This window comes from Elgaria multicarinata, chromosome 1 (genome assembly GCF_023053635.1).
Source record: "Elgaria multicarinata webbii isolate HBS135686 ecotype San Diego chromosome 1, rElgMul1.1.pri, whole genome shotgun sequence".
Taxonomy (NCBI): Eukaryota; Metazoa; Chordata; class Lepidosauria; order Squamata; family Anguidae; genus Elgaria; species Elgaria multicarinata.
In genome coordinates, this window is record NC_086171.1 from 167,944,910 (window position 1) to 167,952,206 (window position 7,297).

Consider the following 7,297-nt stretch of genomic DNA (forward strand, 5'->3'; position numbering starts at 1 on the left):
ACTGTATACCATATGCAGACAAAGGAACAAACTACCCTCAGAAGTCTGGATTTTGCTTAGGGTTCACAAATCAGGGTTTGTTTTTATAAAAGAGTGTTGATCTATCTTGTCCCAAGCATCCAGAAGGCAGAGCCCAGAGGCATGAACTGCATCATACCTGTCATTTCCATACACATAAAGAGAAATGCAAGCTTTCCCACCTGGTAAATGCTGGCAATTTATCTTCTACTGTCAACAGCCATTGAAAAACTCTTACACATCCCAAATATTCTCCATTTCAATTTTCCTGGGATGATCAACTAATTCCAACTCAGATTTACAGCTGGGAGTGCTCTTTGATTCAATTTTGCCCTGGATTTCCAGGTGGCATTGGTGGCAAGGGGTGCATTGCACAATTACAGATAGTGCACCACCAGTTGCAACGTTTCCTGGGTCAATCGGATTTAGCAATAGTTACTCATGCCTTTGTTGCATTACGCTGAGACTATTGCAATATGCTCTGCATAGGGTTGCCCTTGAAGAACTTCCAGAAGACGACATTGGTGCAAAACAATAGCAGCAACAAAATGACCCCCGCCCTGAATTGTACTGCTGAAATGAAGAAAAACTCAGGTAACCAGGAGTGGGGTTTTGTGTGGAAGGAAATGAAGGAAGATCCGGGTAACCAGGGGTGATGATTTGTGTGGAAGGAAATGAAGGAAGATCCGGGTAACCAGGGGTGATGATTTGTGTGGAAGGAAATGAAGGAAGATCCGGGTAACCAGGGGTGATGATTTGTGTGGAAGGAAATGAAGGAAGATCCGGGTACCCAGGGGTGATGATTTGTGTGGAAGGAAATGAAGGAAGATCTGGGTAACCTGGGGTGGGGTTTTGTGAGGACGGTCTGTGACCTGTATTTGTTATGAGTACCAGAAGCAGAAGAGAACAAACACAAACTCGCAGTCCTTCCACACAAAATTCTGAGGCCTTCCTGGGCACGGAATTCTTTAATTCTATGTCTTTGGCACCAGGCTTCTCCAAGTGTGTCTTAGGGTCCTAGTAAAATTCAAATGATTCCTGTAAACCCAAGACCAGCCCTGCCATTAGGCAGAGTGAAGCAACTGCCTCAGGCAGCAAATTTTCAGTGTCATGAAAAGGCAGCAAATGGGTTGTTATTAATTTATTGCTGTCTTTTTCCTGCCTGGGAGGTGGATAGGGGATAAAATAATTTTCATGGCCTTGGGTACTTATAGAGTGACCATACGAAAAGGAGGACAGGGCTCCTGTATCTTTAACAGTTGTATAGAAAAGGGAATTTCAGCAGGGGTCACTTGTATAGATGGAGAACCTGGTAAAATTCCCTCTTCATCACAACAGTTAAAGCTGCAGGATCTATACTAGAGTGACAAGATTTAAAAGAGGGCAGGGCACCTGCAGCTTTAACTGTTGTGATGAAGAGGAAATTTCACCAGGTTCCCCATATATACAAATAACACCTGCTGAAATTCCCTTTTCAATACAACTCTTAAAGATACAGGAGCCCTGTCCTCCTTTTCGTATGGTCACCCTAGTTCTTATGTACCATAAATTTGGGAGGTGGGCGGGGGGAGAGAAACTAATTTTCCGCTCTACGTAAGACAGCAAAATGTCTTGGGCCATCCTTACGTAAGCCTGAAGCCTTTTCAATTTGGCCCACCACTGGCCTAAGGTTGTGTGTCAGCCCATCCCAGGATTAAAGGGCTTTGAAAATTTCAGCTGTAAAATGCTGGTTCCCCTGTAAAGAAGCACAACATACTTTAAGTCTTTGATCCAATAATGGAGCCAGAAATTTAGTTTTATAGCCAAATATTCAGAGGTATGTTCAAAACCTATTAGGAGGTCCTACTCTGGAGAGCAACAAATGGATATTTTTAATATGCCACAACCTCTATGTCTCATTTCAGCTAGCAAATTAGCTCCTGATGACTTTAACACCAAGTGATGACTTGCATGAGCACTTGAGATCTTAACCGTACAGACTGAAGCCTCAGATCACCCAATGTCACTTTAAACTGACAATATGCAGTCAACAACTAAATAATCAGCAACATATTTTGTCCTCATATCTGTTCAGGTCACACTATTCCAGGACTTCCAGGACTTAATAACATCAGCCATACCACCATGGGCTGATGCATCTGCTCATTTCCCAACATGATATATGCCATCACTTGCCAAAAATGCCCTTCTGTAGTCTGCATCAAGAGTAAATGGATGCACATTTCACATTAAAAAAAAAAGGAACCATTCTAAAACCAATGAGACATTTTGGACTACCAGGACATTCTGCTGATGAACTGAAAGTCATTAAAAGAACTTCAAAGGCAGACTCCAACAAGAAAATGCAGAACTAGAGTTTAATGGCAAGTTGTAGAGCCTTTCTACATGAGGCATTATTTTTGTACTTGTCATTTCTCAATTATGGTAGTTTGCGGATGCTTTAAATGACTTCTCCTCCAGGGCCTCTCCTGTGCTTTCCAAACATTGTGGGGGGGATTTCTAACGAGGAAAGTCTGTTATATTTGTAACTGGTGGCATTGTAACTGGTAACCCTAACCCTAACCCTGAGAAAAATGTATGAAGGAGCTGATCTTAATCCCACAAGGAATCTGGAAGCAAAAACCTCAGCAAAATGATGGGTTAAAAGCCTCATGTAGAAAAGTCCTGATTGTGTTTGTTTAGGACTCAGTCAAGACCAGAAGTTCTCTCTCCTACTACAGGTGCAAAATTAGCACAGAGAAGCTGGAAAGATTGCAGTATCACCTACTGCTGCTGATTTATTTATTTATTAAAACATTTGTATCTCACCCCATATCACTGTGACAAACTAAAACTAAAACCAGTAGAAAAGTTAAAAAGCAATAAGAACAATTAAACCTATATGCAACGTTGGAGAATTTAGCCTTCAACAGCTTTTAAAAAAAAGTGTTTTAACTTAGTGCTAAAATGAAGCCAGGCTCAGTGCCAGTCAGGCCTCTAAGGGGAGGGTATTCCATAACCGGGGTGCCACCACAGAGACATCCCTCTTCCATGTCCCACCATAATGTATGTCTCACGTTAGTGGGATACAGAGGAAGGCTCCTCCCACAGATCTCAAATCTTGGGCAGGCATCTATAGGGAGAGGTGCTCCCTCAAGTACCAAGGTCTTTATAGGATGTTCTGGTGAGCAGTCTAGCTGCTGCATTTTACACCAGCTACAACTTCTGAGTTGTCTTCAAGGGCAGCCCCAAGTAGAGTGCATTGCAGTAGTCTAATCAGGCAGTTACCAGCGCATGGACTACTGTGGCTAGATTGTGTATTATAACTGTGAATTAGGTTATGAATTATAACCATACTTATCTTTTATGTATTTGAGCTTTGCATAGAAATGTTACCCCATCTCTTGCATTTCATAGCCTTTTAGTTGCATTGTTTACATTTCCAGCCATTAAACCGGTGAAACTTTATAGATATTCCTTTATGTTTGTGCAGATATAATCTTACAGTTGAGGATAACACTTCATGCATCTGATGAAATGGGCTTGAACAAAAGCTTATGCCATGATAAAAATCGTACCTTTTTTTATATATATAAATAAGCACTCCTATTCATCAAAACAACGCCAATGTGTCTATTACTTTGCATGGCACATATGGAAACATGGTCAATGAACAAGTTCGCTATAGAAAGAGAAAAGAGGGAAGGAAATGGGAGGATGCAAGAGATTCACAAAACAGAGCAAAGGCACTTGAGTTTAAAGTAGGGGTGTGCACGGACCCCCCGCTCCGCTTCACTTGCAGATCCGCCATTTTTCGGAGCGGGTCGCTCCGCCCCGCCCCCGCTCCGCCCACTTCCGCTCCGCTCCGCTCGGAGCTCCGGATCCGGATCCGGAGCTCCGTTTTTGCCCCCCCATAGGGTTGCATTGAAAGCTAAAAAAGTAAACAACTTTTTTTCCGTTGAAGTTAGAAACCTCACGTTTGGCACCATGACACCTCATGGGCGTATACACACACACGCCAAGTTTCAAGGCAATCCCATCATCCCCTGATTTTTGGCGAATTTTTGAAAATCGGGCACCCCATTCACACCCCTTGGGATAGCTCCGTCAATTTGCATGTTAGAAACCTCAAACTCGGCACCAGGGCAGCTTATCCATGTGTCCACATGCACGCCAAGTTGCAAGCAAATCCCATCATCCCCTGATTTTTGGCGCGGCTCTACCCTCTAACGCACCTCCCATAACCCTAATTCACACCCCTTTAGATAGCTCCGTCAATTTGCACGTTAGAAACCTCAAACTCAGCACCATGATAGCTTATCCACGTGTCCACATGCACGCCAAGTTTCAAGGCAATCCCATCATCCCCTGATTTTTGGGGAATTTATGAAAATCGGGCACCCCATTCACACCCCTTGGGATAGCTCCGTCAATTTGCATGTTAGAAACCTCAAACTCGGCACCAGGGCAGCTTATCCATGTGTCCACATGCACGCCAAGTTGCAAGCAAATCCCATCATCCCCTGATTTTTGGCATGGCTTAACTCACCCCAAATTGTCCCATTCTACAACTACGTCAATTTGCACGTTAGAAACCTCAAACTCAGCACCATGATAGCTTATCCACGTGTCCACATGCACGCCAAGTTTCAAGGCAATCCCATCATCCCCTGATTTTTGGGGAATTTATGAAAATCGGGCACCCCATTCACACCCCTTGGGATAGCTCCGTCAATTTGCATGTTAGAAACCTCAAACTCGGCACCATGAGAGCTTATCCATGTGTCCACATGCACGCCAAGTTGCAAGCAAATCCCATCATCCCCTGATTTTTGGCGCGGCTTAAACTTTTTAACTCACCCCAAATCAAGTCCCATTCTACAACTACGTCAATTTGCACGTTAGAAACCTATCCTTTGGTCCCATGACAGCTTACCCATGTGTCCCCATGGACACCAAGTTTCAAGGCAATCCCATCATCCCCTGATGTTAGGGGAACTTTTGAAATTTGAACACTCCAGTATGTCAGGGATTTAAAGTTGCAATTGCAGACAGCTCAATGGGGCCAGTTCCAAGGCAATCCCAACATGCCACGAGATAACCCTAAATCTTCTGGCACATTTGAAAAAGGGATTATTGAATTTGATAAAGTCTAAGTGAGCGCAGGAAGGACTTCTCCCCTTAGTCAAAGCAAGACACATACACCATCGCTGCAAGGCGGGAAGGGGAGAAGGGAGGGAAAGCAGGCAGGCAGCATGCATTGTAGTGCCGCAAGGATGGCTTGAGCACTAACGCATAGCAAACCAACCCATAAGTGGGCGCAAAGTGAGGCAAAGATGGCTGGTTCTTTCTTTCTAAGCCAGCAGTTACGCCTTGAGGGGCACAGAGGAGGACGATTGGGAGCAAACCAGGCACCAGGCGGGCAGAGAGGCAGGCAGAGTAGGCGAGGAGTCAGTCCTGGCAGATGCCCCACCACAGCAGCACCCCGGGGGAGGCGGGCAGACAGGCAGGCAGGCATGGGTTGGCGGGCCCAGAAAAGCTGGTACCTTGCACAAGTAAGCCATAGATCTGTGGGGGAGTCAGTCCCAGCAGATCCAGCTACCTCACAAGGATGGCTCCCAGGCAGGCGGGCAGGCGCCTCCACTGTAGTGGCTGTGCTCAACTCGGCGGGCGCACTACAAGACGAGTTGAAGTGAGAGCTCACTTCTCAGGAAACGTAGTGGCTGTGCTACGGGAGATCGGTGGACTGCTGGAGCTTAGCTTTTTCTCTGAGGGGAAGTCCATGAGTTGAAGTGACAGCTTGCTTCTCAAAGACAGGGTTACAGCGGAAGAGGGGTGGGACGAGACCGGGGAGACAAGCTCGACCAGTGACTACTACTAATCCCCACATCCTGGAGGACCACAGCATCCCACACAAAGTGGCTGTGGTGAAGTCAATGGCTGTCATGAGTCGAAGTGAGTGCTGACTTCTCAGGAGGAAACTTAAACTGTCCCTAGTATGCACTAAGTGGCTGTGCTATGGGAGTTCGGTGGACTGTTGGAGTACCAGCCGCAATTGGGGAAGTGAATGAGTTTCAGTGAAAGGTTGCTTCTCAAAATCAGCACACAGATCAAGGACTCCATTTGATCCCCGAGCTATCTAAAGGGTGACCCGTGGACTGCTGGAGTTTTCCTCCGGTTCCCGGTGGCTGGGATGGGTCTCGGCTTCTCAAAGCCATGGCACTGCTGCATATGCAGTGCAGCTTCTCGAAAGAGAGCTGTCCCACGGAAAAACGGTGCATTACTGGAGCTTAGCTTTTTCTCAAAGGGGAAGTCAATGAGTTGAAGTGAAAGGTTGCTTCGGAAGTCTATGGCTTTCATGAGTTTCAGTGACAGCTTGCTTCTCAAAGAGGGCGTTACAGCGGAAGAGGGGTGGGACGAGACCAGGGAGAGGAGCTCGACCAGCTGCTGCGACTAATCCTCACCCACATCCTGGAGGACCACAGCATCCGCAGTAGTGGCTGTGGTGAAGTCAATGGCTGTCATGAGTTGAAGTGAGTGCTCACTTCTCAGGAGGAAACTTAAACTGTCCCTATGCACTAAGTGGCTGTGCTATGGGAGTTCGGTGGACTACTGGAGTACCAGCCGCAATTGGGGAAGTGAATGAGTTTCAGTGAAAGGTTGCTTCTCAAAATCAGCACACTGATCGGGTCACCCAGAGGTCCACAGCCTCTACGTAGTGGCTGTGCTGAAGTCAATGACTTCCATGAGTTTAAGTGAAAGGTTGCTTCTCAAAGGCGAGGACTTGCCTGTTTCATTTTCGCAGCGAGACAGGCAGCTGCAGTAACACTCACAACCACACACACAAGGACAGCTTTTGCACAGAGGCTCATGAGTTCAAGTGACAGCTTACTTCTCAAAACCATACTTCGGGATCAGGGAGTACGTCTTCCACTCCCAGGGCACTCCAAAGGGCGACCCGTGGACTGCTGGACTTTACCTCCCTCAGTTGGGGAAGTGAATGATGAGTTTAAGTGAAAGCTTGCTTCTCAAAGACGGGTTACAGCAGAAGGGGAAGAGGAAGAGGATGAGACTGAGGAGAGAGAGGTTGCTTCGGAAGTCTATGGCTTTCATGAGTTTCATGAGTTGAAGTGAGTGCTCACTTCTCAGGAAAATTAAACTGTCCGTACACACTAAGTGGCTGTTCTATGGGCGATCGGTCGACTGCTGGAGTACCTCCCACACATAGGGGAAGTCCATGAGTCGAAGTGAAAGCTCACTTCTCAGATAACTTGAATTGCGAGACTGGGGAGAGACGCTC